At 39.0% G+C, this 25,638-nt stretch overlaps 1 protein-coding gene across 18 annotated transcripts in view; it reads left to right on the top strand.

The window, feature by feature from the left end:
* QTMAN (queuosine-tRNA mannosyltransferase) overlaps positions 1 to 25,638 on the top strand; it is a 318,519-nt gene that overhangs the window by 2,276 nt on the left and 290,605 nt on the right. For 17 of the 18 annotated variants that reach the window (XR_013183108.1, XR_013183107.1, XM_077181758.1 and 14 more), the window contains exons 2-3: positions 7,309 to 7,426; positions 19,852 to 20,040. The gene's annotated coding sequence lies outside the window, so the exon portion shown is untranslated. The remainder of the gene's footprint in view (positions 1 to 7,308; positions 7,427 to 19,851; positions 20,041 to 25,638) is intronic. The other variant, XM_077181750.1, reaches the window with a different exon arrangement.

The raw sequence follows: 25,638 nt of genomic DNA, 5'->3' as shown, positions 1-25,638 counted from the left end.
CTGTGGAGTGCTTTGAGCCCATAGCTCAGAGCTACATGCCTTGAGCATTTTAGGCCTCTGTCCCAATTTACAGCACTGAGTTTGTTGCTTTCTGTTTTGATCAAAGCAGCGAAGTTTTGTGGTCTCTGACCAATGTCCTGCCCTGGTGGAAGTGTCTAAGCAGATGATTTTATCATCAGAACAGCACATGTTTAGTGTACTTTCCTTCACTCAGGGCTCCTGGAATTGTCTCCTTGTGCAAAACCTGAATGGTTGTTGGAAGCTGTGATAACACCAAGCACTTCCTGACATAGAGAGGGCAAGTAGTTCTGGCACCATGTGCTGTATTTCAATTCTTACTGTCTGTAAGCTGGAATATAACTACAGAAAAGAACTGAAATACCTATGCATCCTCATTGTTTGTCTTCACAAGATCAGAATATGTTTATGCAAAACAATCCCGTATAGTCCAGCTTGGGAGAGCCATGGGGGTAAGGCGTTTCTCCTGCAACTGTTGAGCAAATACTTAATGTGGAATACTGTCTTGCATTAGCTGTTCCAATTGTCTTGTGCATAGACTTGAGATGTTACCTGGTTAAATAAAAGTGGTACCTGCTGTTTCTGTAAAAGTTGAATTCACAAATGTAACATATACAGTCCTGTATGGAGAGAATTGTGTTCTGTTGTAGGGAAATAAACTGAAAATTTCTGGTGGTATGAGAGTTATTCTTGGTTATAGTAGTGGTAAGTGTTCAAGGCTAGGCTGGATAGGGCTTGGAGCGACCTGGTCTAGTAGATGATGTCCCTGCCCATGGCAGGGAGTTGGAATAAAATGATCTTTAAGTTTCCTTCCAACCTGAACTGTTTAATGATTCTATTTTATGATGCTGGTATAAAGAACAGCATCTTAATGTTGATTGTTCCACTGCTTGAGACATGAGCTGTTGTGCAGTGGGAGTACTAACAAAACCAAAGCAAATGGCTTGCTGACTTGAGCACAGTGAGTCTCTCATTGTTTGGAATTAGTTGTGTAATGTAGTATTATTTTTAATTTAAAAAAAAATTGCAGAAGTGAAGAGTAAACTCTAAATATAAACTCAAGGCTATTAGGAACTCATGCAGCAGGCATTTCAGAAAATAAAAAAAAGCTGGCTACCATTTTTCTTTTTCCCCCATTTGTATGTGCGAAATGTTCTCTACCAAGTTTGTAAAGCAGGAAAATCACTTTAATCTTTGGTGGCAGAATTGCTAACAAGGGGCTGTGGAGAGCCAGCCTTGGGCTGCCCCCAGCCATCGGTAAGCGGAGCAGTTATCGGTGGGGAAGCGAGGCCTGAGTGCTGCAAGGACACAGAACCCGGTGTGAATTTCACTTCTCCATGGATTTATATCAATGGATGTCTTAAATGTGCACCTTAGCTGGCCATATTGCTGCATGTCAGATGTGAAAGTAAAAATAAACGTGTGAAGTGCCAGGCAGAGTAGGAAATGTAAATCTGAAAACCATGACTCCATTCCCTTATCCTAAATCCTGGACCCCATCTATAGGAATTCATGGGAGCATATATATGTTTTATTTTTGATCGGCAGTATTTCCTGTAGGCAAGAAATCAAAGATCTTTTCAAGTTATAAATGACAATAAGTAGGGAAGCCAGTATTTCAGATTGCTGGTATTTTGGGTATGAGTAGCTCTTTGATGTCCAAATGAGAACTGGAGGAATGTCTAAAATTAACAGTGAAGTATGTAACACTAATGATGAAATGCAGAAGTTGGAGGAAAACAGGCAAGGCCAGGCACTAAGAGTGGTTTGTATTTTTTCCCCTGATTAATTATTTTTTTAGGGTCAAAGCAAAGAACACAAACAGTTGTGATACATAAATCCCAAAGTAAGTAGATCTTGGATAAGCAACTTGGATTTGAATATTTGTGTGTATAAGTTTGCATATAATCAAATGTTCAAAATGTATTACATATGTAATTTGCTGAGTTGTTGTGAAAAAATGTTAGGGTGACCCAAAAAAGGGGAATTTAGTTTTGCACCTGAAAACATCTGTATGTATTGTGGCTCTACAGCAGTGTACCAGTGTGGCTTCACATGCTGTTTTCCAAGATTATTTTTGGGCAGTCATTGCCTGTTTGTGCAGCAGGTTGTCTGTGTTACTAATGCTCAGTGATACAAGTATAGAACTGCCCTAAATACCATGGGAATGTTTTTTTTCCTTTGAGGTGCAGCAGTGGTTCTTAAGAAGGTCACTTTGGCCATGCCTCTGGCAACTGAAAATGTGTAGTGGTCATGGTCTTGATGGATAAAACACCATCCAGAGTGCAAGATTTCTTTCACAGTCATTTTTAGAAGCTGTCATTGAGATAAAAACGCACCCTTTGAGTTCACACCTAAGTAATTGGATGCAGATTTAATCTGATGCAGTGTTTTATTCCTTCTTGGGATGGGATCCATGTCCCATGTTGGGCATGACTCACCCTGGCAGGATTCAGCAGTCAAGTGTGTTGGAATGAAGGCTGGAGACCTTGCTGTTGCCATGCCCTATTTTCCTCAAGAACTGAGAATCTTGGTTAATCCTCCTAAAGCTTAATAAAATACACATATTAGAAACAGACCTGTTGTAAAGCCATTGTATGGAAGAACTTGCGGAGTATCACAAACCTTTGTGTGTACATGCAAAAAGGAAATGGTTGGGAATGCTTGAAACTCGGAATGGATGATTAGCCAGAGCAGTGGTGGTGTGGCTTAGCTCTATTTCTAGACCACCTCTTAGAGAAATATCCCACTCTTTTCTGTTCTTTCCATCAGTTTTCAGGTAAGAAAAGAAAGCTTACCCCTCAGGGTTGTCTGTTAATAACCTTATTGTGGAATATGTGACTATATAAATCTTGATTCTGTTTTATTGGTGTTTATTTACCAGGTGACACCTTTGTAAATAAAATAGAAATAAAGTCTCTGTTGCATTATGAAAATAAAGTGTTTTTATAAGTGTCTTGCCTAGTGTATATAATTAAGCAAGTGATTTCTCAGAAGCACTGTAATTCCCATCATTTTAAAACAAAAATCTTAATTGAAGTACAGCTCCTTGTTTCATCTGAATTGTATTTCCTATGTATCTTTCTGTTTTAATATTTACTTTACATACAAATATGCCCAAAACCAAAAATTCAACAAGTAGTTTAACATATTGCATCTTTTATATTCTGGTTCTTTTCAAGGTTTACACAAGGAATATGCTATGAGATGACTTTGCTATATAAGAAATCCATCAAGATCCTGTGAAATTCTGTGTTTTATGATTTCCCAGTTGAAAGTTTTCCCTGGCTGATTGCAGTTTTAATACAGCAAATTTCTGAGTGCAGCTTTTTGTTTGGTCTGAGTTAAAGTTCTCCAAATAAACAATAACATCAGCTTGTTGACTTTACAGAATAATTTCTTGTCCTGAGCTTGCTTTAAGAAAACTTTAATGAGAAATATGCTCTTGTTGTTGTTAAGTCAGTTTTCTTCTTGTTGTGATTTAAATGTAAAGGCAAGATTTATGGAAATGACTGCAGGGTGGTGCTGGCCTAATTAGTCATTATTTCGGGCAAGGCATAAAAAATTGGTTGTTCTTGTGCCTAAAACTAATAGTGTATTTTGTATTTAATCTGTAGGTCTTTTGTAAAACAAATGATTGTGCTAAAAACTGCAAAATACACACATTTAAAGTTTGTATGCTATTATTTTGCATACTGTTTTGGCATGTGACTTAAATTTTTCATTGATAGTTAAATTTACTATTATGTATATTTGAAATATATATATCCCTTAAAAGCCAGGAATAATAGCAGCTGAGCTGGAATTTGCAGTAGAAATTTTGGAATTGAGTATGGCTTTTCTGCTAGTGTCTATTCAAGGATTAAACACAAAGCACTGCAGTGCTTTCTAAGAGTACTAATACCTATTACAAGTTGTTTTTTTGCAAGGAGTTTTAGGATTATCCTTGTGATATGTTCACCATTGGGCTGAGGGGTGTCTTTCAGGGCTTTCTTTTTGTGGGCCTTGTTGAGATGAATTCCCAGTAATTGGTATTTCACCCAGAAGCGACCCAGGTGACTTAGGAATTCTAGCACCTTCAGCATGTGGAATGTCTGTCCTAATCAGGCTTAAGAGAGGGGGGCATTAGCCCAGGAATGATTGAAACCTGCCTTCTAAAGGAAAATATTCAGCAGGGCATGTGACACGAATGCTGCTCTGTGCCTTTGCCCTCTCCTTGTCCAGCCACAGCTCTTGCACATCCTTAGTGGAAAGGGGATGTGGCTGAAGCACAAAGCTGCTCTGCTCCTCTCCATGAATGCATTTTGTGATTAAACTTTGAAAAGTCACAGCTTCCAACACGCCACTGCAGTTTCATGGTAGTTGTGACATTATTTTACTATTCACGCTGTGAATTTCATTCTATAGTAAAATGAATATTATATTGGCCTTTTAAGTTGGTTGTCAGTGGAGAATAAGGAAGCTACACTTAGAGCATCTGTATGCAATCTTGGCGACAAGTAGGACCCTCTGGAAAGCTGTTACTGTTGGGGCAGAACTAATCATTCCATGTGAAATTATATAAAGAGAATTAGCTCTGACTCTACCTCATTTCCTTTCATACCGCTGTGAAAATAAGCTTAGGAGCGTCAAACCTTCCCTCTTTATTTCTCTAAGTACTTTGTTAAATACTTCTTTTTATTAAGACTTATTTATTGGAGGTGCTAGAAAAGAAAATATAACTGTCTGTATTTTTAGGTACTAATGAGTTGTGCATCCTTGCCCAGCTTGGCAGTTTTGTGATTTCCTTCCCAGGACTGGATTCCTGGGATCATTTGCCGTTGCCTTCTCTGTACTTTGACTTTATTTCCCTGGCGGATCATTCCAAGTACTCCACATTTAAGGTAGCATGCTTCATGTGAGAGAAAATTGTCAATCACAGCCTGCCTGGGCTATTTAGAAAAGAGAGATATCACAAGCCTGCTTGGAGCTCTAAGGAGCAGTCAGGTCACCTGCTGAGTTGCCTGGCAGGAGCCTAAACTTGTGCAGCCTTTAAGTTTAGTAAAGAAAACGGGGATCTTGGGAGGTCATCACTCTGTGCTGAGGCCCTGTGCTGGATGTGTGAGTGTGTAGTTCAGTGTCAAGCCAGAGGGAGATGTATGGGCCATTCTTGACACGTTCTTCTTACCAGGTCTTAAAAACAATCTGGAGATTTGCGTAACCCCTCCATAACCTGATCCCTTGTTTAACTATCCCTAGAGGTAGCGTATTTCCTCTGATACTATTCTATTCTTTTCTGCACCTGTTAAGCTTTTTTTTTCTTTTTATCTGCAGTGGATATTGCAGTAGTGCAATAGGGCATGATTCTTGTGGCTGCTGTTAACGTATTTTAAAGCTTGTCTCATCTTTTTCTTTACCTTTTTTTTGTACTCACTGTTTAACTCTCCCAGATTGTTTAGGTTTTCTTTTGAGCTTGTTTCATACATCTGTATTGAAACCTGAGTGTAATGTACAACCTTAGGATCTGTGATGAACAGAATAAATCTTACTATCTTTTTCATATGATGCTCCTCTCATTATTATAAACTGGAATTATTTTTCAATTTTGGTGTTCAGTATTAAAACCCCAGTTTCAGTTTTGCTGGTAATCCTTTAGTCCCACTTTTCTCAATTCTAGCTCTGTTTCCCAGAATGCTTGTAGCATTTCTCAGGTAACTACCAAATTTTGCAACTACATTGTCCATCAAGTAATAAATGAAAACATTAAATAATCCTCCACTGAAATGCAGGATTATTTATAAAATGCCAAGAGGAAGCTTATTATATTCAGAGTCCTGCAATCTGTACTTTGTTGCAGACACAGCCTTTGGAGCTGGAGCACAGAAGGATTGTGTTGTGCTCTGATTCCCTCGTTGTCTTTGGAGCCATTGCTGGTCTTGGTTCTTTCTGTGTCTGTCTTTCATTGAGCAATCTGAAATGGGACAAATCAAATCTGACATCTTGGAGCTATAGGTGTTTAGAGAGGGGATTTTTAATAAGTTGAAAAAAGCTTGAGGAATGCTTACATGGATCTGCACCCATGGGTGACTCAGTTTCTCTGAGTGGTGTGTAAAACTCATCCTTAATTATACTTCAGTGTTGGACCCACAGATGGTCATTTGTCATGGCTGCTAGATGAACACCTAAAAAAACCCCAAAAAACTTTGATCAATCAGATCTCAAGATTTGAGTGTTATTTTGTGAAATATATAGACAAGGGAGAAAGGGAAGAAACACTCTCTGCTTCAAAACCTTTTCTTCCTTGCTACTTGCTTGGAATATAATCTGCAGATGTTTTTCTTTTATGTTGGTATTTTACTACACCTGATGTGATCAGAAACACTTTTTTATCCTCTGCCCTGGCATTTCCAGAACCAAAGCAACTAAGAGATGCTGACAGAGTTGGGAAGACACAAGGACTGTGGCTTAGAGTTAAGGCAGATGTGATTGCAACATCTGTGCCTAGGAAAGCTTCAGTCTGATCTGCCTTCTGTCTTCAGGATTTCTGGGATTCCAGGAGCAGAAGTGGTGCAGATAAGACATGTCCTCTGAGGCTTTGAAAGGCTTCTGCTCAGATTGTAAAGCTCTTCCTTATTAGGCCCACAGGAAACACATCTCCTCTAGCGCAGCCAAATTGGTATCATTGTTAAATACTTCTCCTCGGGCTCTCCAGTGGTAACTCTGCTCTGTGGTGGGGTTATTTGGGATGAAGAGCCTCTGTGGCTGCCTCTGTGTATTGACTAGCTGAGTATATTACTGGCATGTAACTGTGTGTGGTAATTTCTGACTTGGAAGCTGTGATGCGATCCAAAGAACAGTTTATGGAGGGTTTTCCACCTTTTTCCTTAAATTGGACTCTGTAGGCCTAAAATTTGGGATTTCTAACTTGAAATCTCCGTCAGAACACAATCTAGTAACTAGGAAGAAAAACCCCAAAGCCTTGGCATCAGACAAATGAAAATTCATTTTCTTTAATGACTCTCCCCTTTGCCAACTGTGTTCTTGGAAAATGGATCTTTGCATTTGGTTTGTTTTCAGTGCAACAACTGTGTTGGTTTCTGGGTGGCATAAAATTGTGCATATTCCTCTCTGGGTTGTGAAGGAAGCCCTGCCCTTTCCCTCATCTCTGAGCAGCAGTCATGGGGCTATTTCCTGACGTTGGGACTGTTCTTATATTGGGGCTCCCCACCTGCTGTGCTTCTCCTCTGTTGCTGTGTCCTGCTCTGAAGGCTGTGCCAGGTGAGATGTGCTTGCTGTTCTTTCTCCTTTCAGGTGAGCTCCTCTGGCCTGATGTGCAGCTGGTGGGAAGAGAAAAGCTGGAGGCCTTCCCCTGTTCCATCTGTACCTTTGAAAGGATTTCACGGAACGCCATGCATGGCAGGCAAAGCAGGTATGATCTGTGGGAGTTCAACAGCAAACACTTCAGAAAAGCAAAGATTCGCTGCCCTAAGTTCACCAATCTGTCCTGCAGGAGAAACAGTGAGCAAGTCATTAAAAAAGTAACTAGATGAAACATTAAGACAATATCCATATGACCAAAGCAGGTAGTTTGCATGATTTCTTTCATGCATAATTTTTATGTTTTTGTCATCATAACAATACATGACAAATGAATATGCTTTTCTCTCAGTGATGTTTAAAATTTGATTGCCTGAATATTGATTAATTATTGATTAATGTTCTTGGAAACATTTGAAGAGTTTTGTACTTCATTGGATTGTACATAAAGTAATTTTGGTAGTTGAACAGTATATTTCACTGCAGACAATCCTAAAATAAGTTCTTAATAGTCTGGTTGTATTAATATTAATTTTTAGAGTTTACATTGTTAGATGTTAGTTATTAAATTCTGTTCAAGATGCAAACTCTGTACTGTTTTGTAGCATTAATTATGCAAGTTTGAAATTCTCAGTTTCATTTTAAGGTAGGGCTTTTTATTTGTACGTAGCCGTTGAAATAAATTACCAGTATGAGAAAACATTCTCCTAATAAACGAGGGATGCCTGGAGTTGGCTGCTAACTGAGACAATTTAATTCATCCATCATCAGGGATGATGTTTCTTAGCAACACAAAGTATTTTCACCCGGGGCGCTTTCACAAACTTTCACATTTTTCTTCAAATACAGCCTTGGTAGTGTTTTATATGACCTGAAGTTCGTCCATCTGTCCTGAAGCTCCCAGTACTTTGCCATTCTCTCCAGTGATCAAATGATCCGATATATGGGTTTTTTTTTTTCAGCTTAATAATACACAAGTTGACTAGAGAATCATTTAGTGTGTCAGATTTTCCAAAGGGTTCTGGGAAATTATTTGTTGCTCTGTATAGCAAAGCTAAAAGTTATTGAAAATGTGTTACAGTTTCATAATAAAACAGATCTGAAAATTACTGGCTGGAGAACCAACTAAATGCTTTCTGATAGCCATAGCCTCAAGGGGGATTCTTGGATCATTTGTAATAAAGGGATATCTTTGATATCTTTTGGTGAATTGACTAGTATTCTGTTTAGATCATTATTTATGGAAAAAAAACTGGCTTGGTACGCAAAGTTACATTATCAAATTGTTTGGGTGTAAGAATTGCCTTAATGCATCGCCAGAGTTTTCCATGTTTGTTCTTTTTGTGTGCTGCATAAAATCAGAAGAAGCTGTTGATCCATTAAGACTACCTTTACTTCTTGCTTTCCATTTTTACAACATGTGTGGGGATGATTTGATCAGTGTAATTACCACCTGGGGAGACTTGGCTTGCTCAAGAAACCCCTTCAGGTATGTAACAGGTGTTGTTCAGTATGGAGAGCACACATCTTCCAAGTGCAATGTGTTATTTTGCTTTGAGAAATAATATGTCTTGATTTTTTGGTAAACTGCTCAGCAAACTTCTGTTATGTGAAGAAGTGACTAAGCCTTTGCTTCTGTCTCTTCCTCTTGCTTTGAGAAGAAAAGTTTTAGTGATTCTTCTTTGTCAGCAGCGCATAGTGACAAGTGTTTGTTAAATGTTGTGATGAGGTAATTATTATTCAGCCTATTTCACAAAGAAGGTGTACAGAAACCCTTTTAAACTGTGGGAAAAGAAATTACAGAAACACTGGTTTGATTCTTCCTCGTAGGTAGAAAAATGCTGTGTTGTAGCTCATGTCATCTTAGCTTTAATTTGCTGAGTTTTCATGTAAGCTTTGTACAAAGAATTTTCCCGAAGTCTTTGTACACATGTGCAAAAAAATTAATTGTATGTCCAAGTTGGGACATGCTGTTTGAGGTGATCTTATTGCAGTGTAGGTGTTTCATGCCCTGGTGTTACTGTCCAGCATCTTGCAAGCTCTCTGGGTGCTCCCTGAAGTCCTTTGAAGAATCACCTAGGTTGGAAGCTTTTGTGTTATCCCACAGAGAATGGTATCTGATAAAAAAAGGGGAAATCTTTTGCTAGCCAAGCTTTTAAGTCTCAGGTCTTTGAAAACAGCAGCAGTTGTTTGTCTCTGATGCTGCCTTACCTGTAAGTTGGAACTGTAGCACCTTGCAGAAAGATGAGGGTTCTGTTTGCTCCTGCAAGGCTTTGTTACATGTTGTGGCAGACTGTCTACATTTCTACCTCTGCTTTACCATCCTGGGATCATTTGGGAAGCTCCAGAATCAGTTGTGGGCTCTCCTTGCCCTTTGAGGTTGTGTTAAAAAAATTCCTGGTAGTCTTGGTGGTTCCTGGAGGCACCTGCAGTGTCTGATGTCAGGGATGTTTCCTGCAGGCTGGTGTTTGCCCTGCAATAAATAATGTAGTCACGTTGTGGACCTGTATTTGCATCTTGGTGCAGTCAGTAAAGACTGACACGAAGGCTGATAATTCATCTTTCAGAAAGTCAAATTTAGAAGATTAGGTATTGAAATTGCTCCATAGTTGAGAGTTCATTTTTCCAACTGTAGACCCAGAGTCCTGATTTACAAAACTAACAAGGGCTGCCACAGGCAGGTGGGCACCACTTGTTTTGTATGAAACCAAGCTTCCCAAATACTCTCCAGAAATTAAGAACAGTTTTACTTTGAATAAAGGTTTGTTTGGGGTAGAGAAGTAAAGATTTTCATGGGATTCACCAGCAAAATACAGCTGTCTGCTGTGAAGTACTGGAAGCAGTGCTGGTGATGTGTCAGTTCAGGGTGGAGAAGAAAGGGCTTCCTTTTCCTTGGGAACATTTTTTATGTAACAGAATGTTTACTCAGGATAGGTAAATGGTAGCAAAATGTCACTTGAGTGCTGTGCTAAAGGCAAATTAATTACTAAATGTTCCTTTTAAACCATAGCCTCTCTTGCCTTAGTGAAGCAGACACTGGGGTCGTTCTCCTATCCATATTCTTTCTTATTCCACATTCTTTCTCTTATCCTTATTCTTTCTTATGGATTTTCTAAGTATTCTATGCAGTTTCCTATGGTTAGCTGTAAGGACATGAGGAATTGATAAAAATTGTCTTTTTGAAGGTAGTGAAAGGTCTAGAGTCAGTCTGATAAATAGAGAGGGATAACTTGTAACGATAAACACACACTAGTGTCAAAACTGTTGTAAATTTTCAAAAACTACTTTTCATCCTCATCCAACCATGACTCAAATAAAGAACATTCCCTTTATGGCCTGCAGCACAATACAAGTTGTACTTTGTTAGCTTTCAGTTAAAGCGATGAACATATTACTTGAATTTTAGGAAAGAGGACTTGAAAACATACTATATTTAGGGTTTAGTCTTGAAGTTATAAGAATAACTAGTGGTTCTTGCTGTTGTTGCATCTTTCAGTGTTCATGTGCAAAGAATGATTTGATCAGAGTTGTCACTGGGAACATTTAGTTTTTCATGCAAAGTATTTTTGGGCAGCTTTTATTTGGAGGAATATGGGATGGAATATAAAAGAATGAGCCTAAGAAATTATCCTTTATGTTAAAAGGTCACAAATTATAATTGTTTGGGTGCTGTTTCTGCAATTAGTCTCTGAAAAAAGGTAAGTGCAAATCAGGCTAAAGCACTTCACTAAGTGGGTGTTTGACCTTGGAATTCTTATCATTTAATGCAGTGCCTTTTCAGATACTTGGGAATTCTATCATTTTATTTTAATTGGAATTTGGACACTTTTAGGAATGAGCAGTCAGTTGTTCTGTTACATGTTGTGTTTGCATCTAACTCACATAATGTGAGAGTTTGCATGAAAGCAGGTGTGTTTCATTCAGCCTCTCTACTCAACACAAAACTATTGTGTTGTCAATAAAAATCATAATTTCTCTATGTTTTTGAGCTTTAATTGTAGCCAAGGAGTAGTACATGAAAGAGTTGGGGCATTTTTAGAATCATAAAATGGTTTGGAAGGGACCTTAAAGGCCATGTATATGAAGTATAGAACATCCTGAAATAGATACAATCAAATCCCAGTAACAGAGACAAAAAGTGAGCATCACCATAGTTGTGTATCCAGTGTTAATGATCTGTATTTCATATGAAAGGCTGACCTTTTTGGCACCTTTTCTTCAGAAGTAAAGAACAGTCTGATCTGTTTCCCCCACAGTTGTTAGGGCAGTTGGAAATTTGGTTGATCTTATTTTTTCAGCATAACTATCACATGGAATGAGAGGGCCAATTGCTGAGATTGCAGAGGACTGTGCAGCCCCAGGCATCTTCCTCTATGTGTGAAGACTTGATTCTGGTTAATGCAAACAAATAAAAATGAACTGCCTAAGTTCAGACCAAACACTAACTCAGATTAGGAAAAATATGATTCTTCCCAGTGACTTACAATGGATGCATGAGGCTTATATGTGATGGTTTGTATAAATCAAGGCAAATGGGTGTTAGATTACACATTCATCATTGTGATTATCACTTGAATTGCTTAGCATTGTAACCTGGTAAACATTGGTCAGTGTTGTATTTAACTGTAAAGAAGGTATTGGAAAATTATAGTCTGAATTTGATTTAATTGAATATGGTGGTCTAAAGCTCTGCAACTTGGAGTGTGAGGCAGAGAGACAAATGGTCAAGAGCCTGCACATTCTGCATGTGGGGTTTTTAATGTTTGGTGGTCTCATTACTCAGGTGTAAAGCAAGCATTTTACTGCAATAATAATCTATTCAAGATGCTATTTTTAGGCCAATATAAACCTATTTAAAATGTCCTATATTAAATATGTAAATGCTTTCCTGTGGCCAAATGAATTTTGTCCACACAATTGTGTAACTTTAGCTTAAGCCAGTTTTCAGCTTCCAGCCTCTTAATTGTTCTTTAATCTATGGAGTACAAAGAATTACACGTGTCCAGTCTTATTAGACTTTTGGTTCATTTAATTATGATCAGGGAGATGATTTACAGTTAGGGTTTTGAGATGTGGACCGTTATTATTTTTGTAGACTGGCTCTCTTCCCTTTGCCTGTTCACTCCTGAGTGGGTGAGAAGGTCCAGGAGTATGTGGAGAAAATGGATGGGTATGATACAAGTGAACAGTCCTGCATCATCCTGTGCCTGGCTGGGCAGTGATTCTGCCTGGAATTATATCACCTTAAAGTGGTCCCTGTTGTGAGAGGAGCTGTAGATGTTTCAGGGTCACAAGTGAAGTTTCTCACCTGAGACTGATGTTGGGATACACAGTTAAATATATCTCATTTCCATTTTATATTCTTTATGGATAACTAGATCTAGGAAGGCCTGGTAAATGTGGAATTAGTGTTTATTTCCTTTTGTGTTAAATTAGACCTGTCACCAGATTTGTTCCTAGATTCTCATGCATCTTGCACAGCTATTCCTGCTGCTTGTCATCTTCAGCTCTCCCTGTTTTTGCATTAGTGTGGGCTCTGTGGCACTTGATTTAACATCAGTAAAAAACTCTATCAGAACTTCTTAGTGTTGATTGTCTCTAACAACTTAGAATATATTTTTTTTTTGCATGTGACTGTGATTTTTGAGGGGAAAAATCCATGTATTTTCATTGTTAGTGGAAATTGCAGATGGGAACTTCAAAGAGGAAGACCGAGGGGCATCCTCTGTAGGTTGTCCACAGTGTATTTGGTCAAGAAAAGAAACAGATTAAGGAATGTGACTTGTGGTTCTTGATGCAGAAAAAAAGCTTCCTATGCCTAATACATTGGAAAACATTTGTTCAGGAGTAAGTCTCCCCAATGCAAAATTTGCCCCTGTAGTATTATTAAGATCAGTATCCATGTAGGTTCTCATCCAAACTCAATGTGGTGCCTGAGGTCAGCTTTGGCTTGTAAATGCAACTTTAGGGAATGTTTTGTCTGGTCCTGTTAAAAAGCATCTCTGGAAGTTGTTTGTTTAGAAACTTATTTACTCCTGTTCTTCCTGGGCTTGTCTTCAGTTCCTGCTTAAAAAATAGCAGCTGTAAATGAAACATTGTGTCCTGCTTCACAAGGTTTGTGGAAATAATCCTTAAGCGTATACATACCCTCATTGACTGCTTTTTGATATTAAAGGTGAATGTTTTCAGTTCTGGATGCTTAGTAGACTTTTCTGTGTGGAAAAAATGTGGGTTTTGTGAAAATGACTGTTGTAAATTGATGAGTACTGCAGTCTGTGATCCAGGGAGGAATTATCAAAATGCTGTTTCATAAAAATCAAATAAACTGTGACTGATCAAGTGGGCAAGTTCACATGTCCCTGTAGTTCTCTGAACATCCTGGCTTGACTCATTACTACCAGAGAGGTGTCTGCACTTCATCATGTGTTGGCATATTCCCTGAGACTTCAGCATTCCTCTTCTGTGTTATTTCTTGATAGTTCTTTCATTAATCCTTCAAAAGTGCTGGACTGCTTAATGGAGTCGGAATAAAAATAATGCATTTTCAGAAAGTCTTCCAGTGTGTTCTGTTTGCTTTCTGCATCTCACTTAAGTGTTAATCAATTAAGTGATTCTGATTCTAGTCACTCCCCAGGTTAGATCTCGACGATACAGGGATGGATAAATGTACTCTGTAAATTAGGTGTGAAACGGTTGGGGAAATGCACAAGCTGGTGCTCTGCAGAGCCAAGGCAGGTCTGGCTGGGCTTTATTTTAGCTCATGTGTGGGCAGGCTGGCAAGGCTAGTGCTGAGCTGGAGAGAAGTGGATGTCCTGGGAAGAAATTGCTCCTGTAGGAAAATGCTCAGGTGTTCATTTTCTACCTGTTCTTTTCTATGAATTTATTACTTGAGTTCTGTCACCTGGGCAGTTTTGTTCTGCTCTTCTGTTTTTTTTTTTACATTTCTAAAATTCTTAGTTGGGGGTCACAGGCCATCAGGTGCCACAGTTTTGCTTATAAATGGGACCAGAATATTTTAATAAAAAAATTGTTTCCAACTCTCTTTAAGGATTCTGCCTAATAAGTAGAGATTAGTTTATACTATTATATGGACAGTGAAAATAAAGCTTATGTTTCTTAGGTATCATATTATTTCAAAATTAGATTTGTTATAGGTATATTATGATAGGCAGAATTGTAACTCAGAGTGTCTCTTCCCTGGAAATGAGTATCTGCTGAAGATGCCCAGTGTAATCTCTGGTTGAACTGGTCTGGATATAATTAATTGGTTATTGATAGAAATCCATTTATGTGCTGTGTGAACAATGGAGGAAGATCAGAACTAAAGGTGCAGCTGCCTCCTCTTTCCTGGTAAAGAATCTTCCAGTCTTGAAAACCCAGCCATGGCAGATGCCAAGGTTGGAGACCTGAGCCTGCTGTAGTCTCCATTTATGATACTTATCCAAAATTTTTTTTGCCTACTCTGAAATAATTTCCCTGAATGTGTCTTATCCCTAGCATTCACATATTCAGCAACCTGCAAGTTGTGCTCAAGCTGTGAGTTTTAGAGGGTGTCTAATGTTCTGTTTAAAGGTGAGGATCCTGTTACATTTTTTTTCTTTAAATTTTATGAGCATTTTATATAATGATGTTCCTGTCATGCTTTTGGCCATGAATCAGCACAGCATTTCTGTGCAGGCTTTAATTGAAGCGTGGAGTTGTCTTGCTGTGCAAATGTTGAAGTCAGTGAGACTATTAATTAAAATTAAGTATCTGCATAAGTGCTTTTGCTAAAAATAAGTTGCTTCATAACAGCTTTGGGCCATATTTGGGAAGGAGGGGGTTGTTTTTTTCAAACTTAGGGAATAGGTATATATTTCTCTCTGAACTGCATGATGATAAAATGTAGCAGCAATACCAGAGGGCAGAATGTTGATGGGAAGAAGTGTGAGCTTTCTGCCTTGTCAGATGTCACCTAAGCTGCTATTTATTGATTTTTAAAGAGAATAAAACTGTTGTAGTTTTTGTATTGCACAGAGACTGGTGGAAAACTTGAGAAGTTACTGCTTAAGCTGGCATGGTAGTGGAAGCGCACAAGTGACAGGAATCAATCACTTCTTTATCTTCCTTTCTGAGTGCCTGGTTACAACTCTGTTTTCCTTCCATCAGTTATTTAAAGTTGGAGCTTCTCAGAGTGAGACTCCTTAGGTGCTTGTGCTGTGTGTCATTTGTTTTCTAGCTGTGTTTGAAGCCATTAAAAATATTAACAGGGACTACTGAGCTGTGGCTTTCCCCATATGTATTAGACAATTTACAATACAGATTTACTGTACAATTTACCTTATAAAATGATCTGATTTATTAATTCGCATGGTACCTTGGCAAAATAGCATCCTTTTGTCTCTTCAGTCTGGCTCTTTCCCAGACTCACTTTATCATGCCAGCCTGTTCCCTTTTTTCTGATTTCTTTCAAAAATAGACTCCTTACAAGCTCTAGCACTCCTCACCTGCAGCAAACCAATAAATTAATAGTGGAGGGAAGAGATCACTGGAAACATGGTTAGAGGAATGTGCATCAAGCTGCCTGTGCTGTCAGGTTTCTCATTGCACCTCCCTGTCTCTTCCTACACTGATCTTAATATCTCTGCCCTGCCTTTTTGCAGGTGTATGTGGTGTGCATAAAGCAGTGGCCACAGAGCCAAGCAGGAAAAGATGAGGGACCCTGTTTCACATGCTGCCAGCTGGGATGAAGCCTGGTTTGCCTGAGGTCACACAGAGATCTGATGCAGGACTGGGGCACAGGTGTTTCCTGACCACAAGATGATTCTTCTGAGGTGCTCCAGCACAATGTGTGTTGATATCTCCAAGCTGTTGGTTTCTCACTGCTGCCATTGTTAGTCTCTATCATTTAGTCCATGATTAGTAGCAGAAGCTGAGAATCCCATTTGTATGTGAATACAGTGATTCTTGCTGAATATCACATGGTTGTTCCTAAAAGTGGGACTCTGTAGGCTCCTATTTAAAGTAATTTATTAATGTTGTTGATGGAGTTGCATTTGCTTAGTGTCACTGCCAAAAGTTTCTGTAAAGCACTGTCACATGAACACAAAGCAAAATTTACATTGTTTGGGGAAAAATACCAATGTTGCCATCTTTACTATGAGCACGTCAGTTGCTCTTTATTGCTTTCTAAATTTGATTTTGATGTTGTGTGGCGAGCTTTTCAATAAACATAGTGGTTTCATTTATATAACACTAGAATTATTGTTAATGCCCAGGTTCATACTGCGAATTACGTATGTAATATTGTGTCCAGTGGGATCCTGTATCACAGAATTTGCATAGTTATAGTGCTGGTGACATCGTATCTCATACAAAGAACCCAGGGACCTGATACAATATCAGTAAAACTGTCTCCTAGGTATGATTCAAACAGTTTTATTAGCAACATATGGGGTATGAAGGAGCCACAGAGGGTAGTTTTGAGTGTAAGGGTGCTGGCCTATCTTTTTCAGCCTGTAATTATATCAGTCCTCTTCTATGGCATTATTTGTTGCTGCTCTGGGATTGCAGAAAAAATAACTACTAATATGATGACACAAAGGATCAGAATAAATTATAATTGTTGACTTTACAAGAAATGCATTGGCAAAAAGGCTTACTGTCCAAAGCTCGAATGTCATTTCTGGTGCAGCTTCAGAGTTAAGCCACTGCACTAAATAATATAGTTTTGAAAGTGTTAGGGTTTTCTGGCAACCTTATCCTGCTGTATTGGATGCTTTTGTGATCTGACAGATACAAGGAAGAAACTTTTTGGCTGCATTTTGGTTTTTAATCTTAAGCTAAAGGAGTGCATTTTGTTTAATTGATAGTGGGATATTGAACTCTTGTTCCCCAAATGGAACATATTCTAATTAATCATCTTGAAATAAAGAGTTCATAATTTAAATTATGACATTAAAAACTTGCGAAAATATAATTAGAAAATTGCAGTAGTGCTCTGTTTAGTTGTACTTCTTAAAGTCATGAAAAATTAAAAAATAACTTCTACATGTTGTGAAAACGATAAAAGTTTGGGGGTTTAATGTTTCTGCCAGTTGGCTGAAGAGCCACAGTGTGTATGTAGCTATTAAAGAAAAATAGTATTTGACTGCTTCCCAGATAATTTTTTAAAATCTGTGTGCTTTAAAACACTGGGCTGAGCAACTTCTCAGCACAAGAGTCTGGGTAGGGAGTTGGGAGTGTTATTTGGGCTTTTGTCAGCTACTTCTGAACATTTTTATTCCTCACTGAGGTTTAGCATGGAACAAACAGTCTGGGACCTCTGTGCTGCTTCACTGATGTGGAAGCATCTTTTCATCTACTTGCTTCCATTTCCAACACAACTGTGTTGATCTTACTGTGATTGCAGTAATATAATAAATAGATAATTTTATCTGGAAGGGATCCTTAGAATTGTTCATCCCTTGTTTTCAGGTAGGATGAAACTTTTTTGAATCATTTTTGACTTAATTATGCATTAAACAAGCTAATAAAAAAAATCTAATTTATAACTTAATTGCTAAACTTCTTTCATAGGTTTCAAGCTCTCTGCTGGCACTTGATAGTTTTTTGTGAGCTTTTCTGACTTCCAGAAACTTTTGAAGATAACTGCAGGTGATTGAGGAGCAATTTTAACTTGTTCCCATAGTATCCAACAGTAAAAGTCCTCAAACTTTGCCAGTTTCTATTTGTTTTGAAAAATATCCTCTCATCCTGTATCTGCTTTATATCTTTGGCTGCTTTGACTGGAAGCTCTCACAAATTTGCTGCTGTTGAGAATCTCAAGTTCTTCTGTGAAAACGGAAGTAAAATTGTCCTAAGCCTTGTAATTTTGAGAAATAAGTAGAAACATGTAGTGAGACTTGTGATTGAGAAGTGGACAGATGTCAGCTTGTAGGTGCATAAACATCACAATCTTCTGATCTTTAGTGCAGTTGTCCCCTGGCTCCAGCACAACCAGCTACAGGGTGAAATGGTCATTTCCAGTGTGCCTCAAAGTCAGCTTGCTCTTTAGACATCATTAAGCATAAACTTGTACTGTTTTAATGCAATTTTTTTTTGCCTTTTTAATGCCATTTTGCTTTTTTTTCATATTTTTTTCTCCTTTCCCATATCATTTGTTGTTTGGAGTAGAAAGTTCACACCCACTTTGCTAAAGATGGTAAAGGAGTGATTTCTGAAAGTAACTATTAAATAAAAAAAGTTATATAAACATATCTGGACATCACATCATAGGGACTTCAGAGCTGTCTCAGGAGCCTCTAGAGCCACTCATGTTAATTGTTGCATATCTTGTAAATGTGTTTATTTGAAAGTACTGGAAGCCTTCCAAGAAATTTCTGTATTTAAAAGGGCAAAAAGGATGTCACAGTGGATTTAGTCCAGGACAAAATAAAGTAAAGGTTAACTTGGACTTCCATCAGTGAAAGCTTAAAAGCTAAAAATAAAAATAAATGCTGGTCACTATGGTTTTGTGATAGAAGGATTTGTGAGACAAAGCTGATTTTTTTTATAGGATTGTGTGTCTGGCCTTTATTGCTATATTTAACTAATTTCTTTTGAAGCATTAAATTTTTGCAATGCAATATTTTGATATAAAAACTGAGGTTGTGTGTAGCTGAAACAGAAAATATTAAAAATGTCCTGTTGCTTAAAGTGTAACTTTTAATGAGATGAGAAAGGCCTACACCATGAGGTTCCCCAATGTGTTCATGGCCCACTTAATCAGCAATTTCATTGTGATATAATTTTTGCTGCTTTATTTGTCAGATGATGCAAGGAATGCTGGAGAAATACATCTGCAGTTAGTCACATAGTTTAGTCATCAAAATACAGGAACACTGCAGTTGAGCCAGAAAACCAGGGTGGGAAACCCCACTGTGAGAATACAGGGGTGACACGAGGGGGAGGCAGAGAGAGCTGGGACAGTTCAGCCTTGAGATGAGTGGGCTCAAACTGAAATAGAGGAAATTCTGTTACAATCAGAAGGTTTTTTTCTGTGAGTGGCCAAACGCTGGAACAAGTTTCCCTCAGAAGCTCCATCTGTGGAGATACTCAGAACTGGAGGTGGTCCTGGGAACCCTGGTTTGGGCAGAGGGTTTGGACTGGTCACTCTCTGGAGGTCCATGATTGTGGGATCTCCTGTTTGCCTTTATGTCATGTGTGGTTTGTCTTCATAGGCATTATTAGACTAAGGGAAGGTATTTGGATAAATATTTGTGTGGTGTAGTATTGGGCAGTATTTGGATGGATCTTCTTCACAAAATCACTGAATGGTTTGGGTTGGAAGAGACCTTAAAGGTCATCCAATTCCAACCCCCTGCCCTGAGGAGGGACACCTTTCATTAGACCAAGTTGCTCCAAGCCCCATCCAGGGCTGGTCTTGGGCACTTCCAGGGATGGGGAGACTGCAACCCATCTGGACAATGTTTAGCCTCTTCTTAGCCTAAAACAGTTGGAAAGTTAGACCAGATGAGCTCAAATTCTCTTTTCTTTTCTCCCCCCAACTCTATTTAGATTGAAGAATGCTACTACACTCAGGAAAATCACACTTTGAAATCTGTCCATTGGACTGAAGCAGATAGGATGGGTTGGAAGAAATACTGTTCAACACTGAGATCCACAGCCAAGATTCCCAGACTGCTTTGGTGAAGAGCTCTGAAGCAGCACCACCTGGTATTTTACTGCTGCCAGTTATGAATGCAGGTAATAATGCTTCTGATAAATATGGTGTGTTTGTTAGAGGAAAAGGGGAGAGAATTCTGTGTTTGAGAGGCTTGATGGGTTTGAAATTCTTGGTGTTATTAGACGTCTGCTAATGATTTTTTTACTCTGCTTGCCCTGAAATGATGGCATGGTTCACATTGTACTTCCAGTACATGGTAACTCTGACAAGGTTACAGGTTTTGGGAATCAAAGGAATCTTTCTTTCAAGACACAATTAGTAACATGTTTGATTTCTCTTTTTCTCTTTTCAATCAAAGCCTGGATTCATGTGGTTGCAGCAGAGAGGGGAGATGTTAAGATCATGAATGAAGTATGTCTGCTAACAATTAGGCTGCACCTGTACTTCAAGTAGACTGGCTTCATGTGGCTGCAAAAGAGTGACAGACCTAAGTGACAGCTGGGACCTACAGCAAAATAGAAAGGGGTGACCAAAAATATTTGGCCATTCAGATGTATACTTATTTACCACTGTGCTGCCTCCCCCCAAAAAATCAACATATGTTCAAACTAATGGTAGTCAGCAGTGAAATGAGATTGTATTTTATAGTTTTGGTGGGGAGAATTAGTTTCCTTCACACTGAGAATTAATAAATTTGGTTGTATCTTCAAGTTAAAATAATAACTTCTGTGCCTCTAAAACTGCCCTAAGCCTGGGCTGTTTAAAGAAACAAGTGGTGTGACATAGGGTGTGTCAGTGCCATTCCTTCTCTTCTCCCCTTTCTTTTCCAGTAACTTCTGAATTCATCAGACAACCTGTACTGAATTTACCAGAAGAGTAGGTGCTACAGGAAATAACAGACTTTCAGCTACTCACATGAAATCCGTGCCAAGGACTCTATATTTTTAAGCTGTGAACTCATTTATGATTAATGTTTTAATTATTTGTTTGTGTCCTAATTTCTGCCATGTTTCAAATTTAATTAAGTTTGAGATACAGGAGTAAGCAACAAACTCCAGGCCCTTCCTTCTTTCTCAAATTGCTTACAACCACCACAGTGCTTTCTCACTGGGGGATTTTGCCAGAGCTGTGATGCCTCTGAGGCTGCTTCTTGCACAGAAGTAGCCTCATGAATTGGGCAGAGATGGAAGTCACCTTACCATAAAGGAGTGTTGTGTTCTGGTGTGTGTCAGCAGGTGGAAGGGGACAGGTAGGACACCCCTGTTCTGAGCTGGGGACAAGCGGCCTCATGTGGGGAGAGCAGTGTCTCTGTCTCCCAAATGAGGGAATTTGATGTGATGAGGAAAAAAAGAAATATAGTTCACACTAATATTGCATACAGTGTAATTTTTTTACCATAAATTGTTGAAATTGTATGTTTTGAATTCCTACTAATGTGCAGCCGTCTATGATTTGCATTACATAGGGTAAGGTTTTCAAAACTTTGAGTCTTTGAACTGCCATTCAAATGATTCAAACATTCAGGTGCCCAAGTCTCATTGCAACTCCATGGAATTTTCACCTTCTCCTTTGAAAATGGAGCTGAAAGTTACTTGGGTATTTTTTCTAGAATACTTCAATTATGCACAATTTCATCTGGTGTGGAGCACTGGGGAAGCACAGGCACAGAAATACCCTGAGCACAGGCAAAGCAGTCACGAGACTGAGGGCAAATGGTTGTTCATTGGGGTGAGTGCAGGTCAGGTGGACACCACCAGTGCTGCCCTTGGAGGTGACCAACTTCCAAGGTGTCTCATTATTCCAGGTGTAATCCTGGGTAGGATTACACAACTTCTCCATCTGTGACTCATTTCACACTTCAGTGTGCAGCTGAGTGACTCCATAAACGTTACTGATTTCCTTGTGCAGGCTTTGGCACCCAAGTGTTATTGTTAAGTGTAAAAAAAATAGAGGGTTGGTGTCAGCCTACCTAATTTTTCAAAATTATTGGAGGCTTACGAATGATAAAGCTTAATTCAACACCAGGAAAGGAAGAAATTTTTCCCTGTGAAGGTGGGGAGGCCCCAGCCTAAGGTGCCCAAAGAAGCTGTGGTTGCCCCTGGATCCCTGGAAGTGTCCAAGACCAGGTTGGATGGAGCTTGGAGCACCAGGGACAGTGGGAGGTGTCCCCTGGTTGTGGCAGGGGATTGGAACAAGCTGTTCTTGGAGGTCCCTTCCAATCAAAATAATTCTGATATTCTGCAGTTTTCTCCTGCTCTGCAGATTGTTGCTGCTAGAAGCTTTATTTTTTCTGAATTATGAAAACACAGTACTTTAAAATCTCAGGAATATGTCTTAGAGCAAAGCACAGCAATACCCTGAGTTCAAGCAGCAGCGGTGAGGAAGGAGCACAGACACTTGCATCGTGTGGTTACTGCTGTGAATGCACTTCAGAGACTAAAACTAGAACCCTTTCTCATGCTTTCCCCATGCAGAAGAAAAGGCAAGTGCAGACCTTGAACTGATACATGGTATGTACTCATATCTGTTTATACATAGACTGATAGGTTTTTTTTTTTCTGACAACTTAAATTTGAATATTATCTACTGGAAATTTCACAGGATTACGGTAAACAGGTAATAATTATTTCTAGGTGATTTCCAGTGTGTCAGTCATTAACTCACTGTTTCAGCTTACTTGGTGACACTATCTTAATTTTTTTTTTTTGTTTTCTTAATGAGACAATGCTGTTGTAGTTACTCAGATGTTTACTGGGAAACAACAGCTGGATGGGTGCTAACTGAAACCTGCCAGTTCAACTGGGCCAACGTGCTTGATAGGACCCTGGTGTAGTCAGAATACATCTTGCAGTAGTAAATCTTAAAATGCCAATTTTCTGTCTTGTATCTTTTATTGTTGGGGTTTGTTTTTGTGGTTTTTTTTAAATTTTTCATAGATACAGTCTTAGAGCAGAGCAATTCTAAGCATGTGTTATGGGCACACTTACAAACAATTTGAATATATTGCTTATAATGGGCTCAAAGATATAGAAGTATGTATTTTTATTTATATACATCCCTTCACTTTAGAGATATTTAACTTTTATTGGCTTACCTTGTAGCACACAGGGATGTGGACCTGTAGAAAGCAATATTCTCACTGAGGCAGCCTGTGCAAAAGTCTTGATCCCGGCTCACCTGTAGCATCCAAGTTGTGCAATAAACCTGGATTTTAAAGTGTGGTAGTTTTGTAGCACTGAATGAGCTTTCTAGGCTGACTGGTTCATCTCAGGTTAGAATGGAAACTAAAACCCCTCCCTGCATGTAGAGGGGGAAGCCTAAAGAGGAAATAATGACTTAAAATATGCTTTCATCTGCTGTACTGAAAGAAGATAAAGGTGGGTTGGTTTTTTTTTTTAAAGTTTTTAATCAGACAAGCTGCGTTTTGTCATGTAGTTTTCTGGCAATTTAATTACAGCCTTAAAAACACATAAGTGACGGTACAGTCCTAAAAGCATTTGACAAAACCTAATTGTGTGTCCTGTGGTCAGCAAAAACTTACTGGTTGGGGTTGCATGTTTTTAGTCTGTGAGGCTATTGGCAGCTAAAAGAGTTGTGTATTTCTATATCCTTTGTAAAGCTGTAATGAAAATGAAGTTATCATTGTGAAGCTTCCAGTTTTGACAGTGAGAATGGCCCTTCGATCTCTGAAGGCTGCTGGATTCTCCATATAAGTTGAAACCATAAACATTTTATGGCACAAGATGAGTTGCTGAGATTCAAACATAAATTTTAGAAAGAAAAAGGAAAAAAAAAAGAGTGAATGCCTGCATCTGTGAATGTATTGAATTGCTGCAGTAAAGAAGAGCCATATGGTATTTTGGTAACTTCTGGGCACTGGGAAATTATAGATTACAGGTGAATTGGACCTGCAGACATTCTGTGGGTAGGAATGACTTTATTTCAGTCAAATAGTGCTTTTTGTTCAGTTTGTATTGTCCAGATTGCTGAAGAATTTTACCAGATTAAGTATTTCTATGTATTAGTCATTGTGGAAGGAGAATGGAGTCCAAGACCATGGGCCAAAACCACAGTCTGTAACTTTCTTTTTTGCATAGAAGAGCATACAGGGAAAAAATATTTTCCTGTTCATTCTTTGAAAATGAAAACAAAGGAGATTGACATCCTTTTACTCTTTCAGTCAAGTGTCACTCATCCTGAAGTTGTAATAATCAATTCAGAATGGCTACTTACACTTCTTTACAAAATTGGATGAAAGAGCTTTGCAGATAAGTTTAAGACCACAGGAAAAAAAAGCTCATAACTTCATAACTTTAAACTGAATTAGTTGTTTCTTTGAATTGCTTGTTTTTAGTCATGTTGCCATAGGTATCAAAGCAGAGAGCTATTATCATTCCTTTGTAAGGATTGCTGCTGTTTTATATTCACGTTGCAGCAGATCAAAGGATGGGTCTGCAGACATGGAGGGGAAGGTGTGTTGTTTCAAAGATATGCAAACACACCTAGAGCGAGTTGGTCCAGGTACTGAGGATGCGCTGACAGGGATTTGCAGATGGCAGCAGAATTGTTTCATTCCTGAAAATCTTTATCTTAGTTGCTAAAGCTTTTTTCTGAGTTTTTTAATCTCTGCCAGCTAAAACTTGCTCGGATGCTGCTGCTCCCTACACTTACAGCTTTGTCTTGCTGTTTGGAAGGACCTGGCTTGTTAGCTGCCACTGAGTGTTAATGGTACATCCTGCTCTTACTGACCTGTCTTCAGCTCTGCTTCACCTGAAATGATGTCTCCATCTGAAATGATTTGCAAAAAAGCTGTTGAAACTCTTGCCCAGAGAACCTGTGAGAACCCCATTCCTGGGAGTGTCCAAGGCCAGGCTGGATGGAGCTCTGAGCAACCTGGGATAGTGGGAGATGTCCCATGGCAGGGGGGGTGGAATGAGATGACCTTTATGGTCCCTTCCAACCCAAACCTTTCTATTATTAGGGCTTTGATACCCTGGAAGAAATCTGAAGGCCTAAGCATTATTGGAATGGGGGAATGTCTCAATAGTTTCTGCAGTGATTGTAACCAGCTGTGCATCTTCGTGTATGCAGTGTACCAATTACTATCAGTCTGTGAATTAAGGGGATGTTTTGGTTCAGGCTTTGGGAAGACCTTAGAAGCACCTTCCAGTGTCTAATGGGGCTTCAAGAGAGCTGGAGGGCAACTTTGGACAAGGGCCTGGAGTGGCAGATCAAGAGGGAGTGGCTTCATATGGGCAGAGTTAGATGGGCTATAACAAAGAAATTCCTCCCTGTGAGGGTAGTGAGGCCCTGGCACAGGCTGCCCAGAGAAGCTGTGGCTGCACCTGGGAGTGTCCAAGGCCAGGTTGAATGGGGCTTGGAGCAACCTGGTCTAGTGAAAGGTGTCCCAAGCCTATGGCAGGAGATTTGGAACAAGATGATCTTTAAAGTCCATTTCCACCCAAACCATTCTATGATCAAGGAATAAATAGAAAAATTTAATTTTGGCATCAAAGATTACACATCAAGTGTTAGTGCAACAAATACTGAGAAGGTTTTGGTTTAACCTTGTGCATAACTTCCTATGTGTGACTGCCAGTAATTTGGGTGTGGGCCACTCACGTGCCTGATGCTGCTCCCCATCACAAAGAAGTGATTGTTTTATTTATTTTTCAATA

This window comes from Agelaius phoeniceus, chromosome 7 (assembly GCF_051311805.1).
Source record: "Agelaius phoeniceus isolate bAgePho1 chromosome 7, bAgePho1.hap1, whole genome shotgun sequence".
Taxonomy (NCBI): Eukaryota; Metazoa; Chordata; class Aves; order Passeriformes; family Icteridae; genus Agelaius; species Agelaius phoeniceus.
Note: the sequence above shows the minus strand (reverse complement) of the source record. Positions and strands in the feature narration are given on the sequence as shown.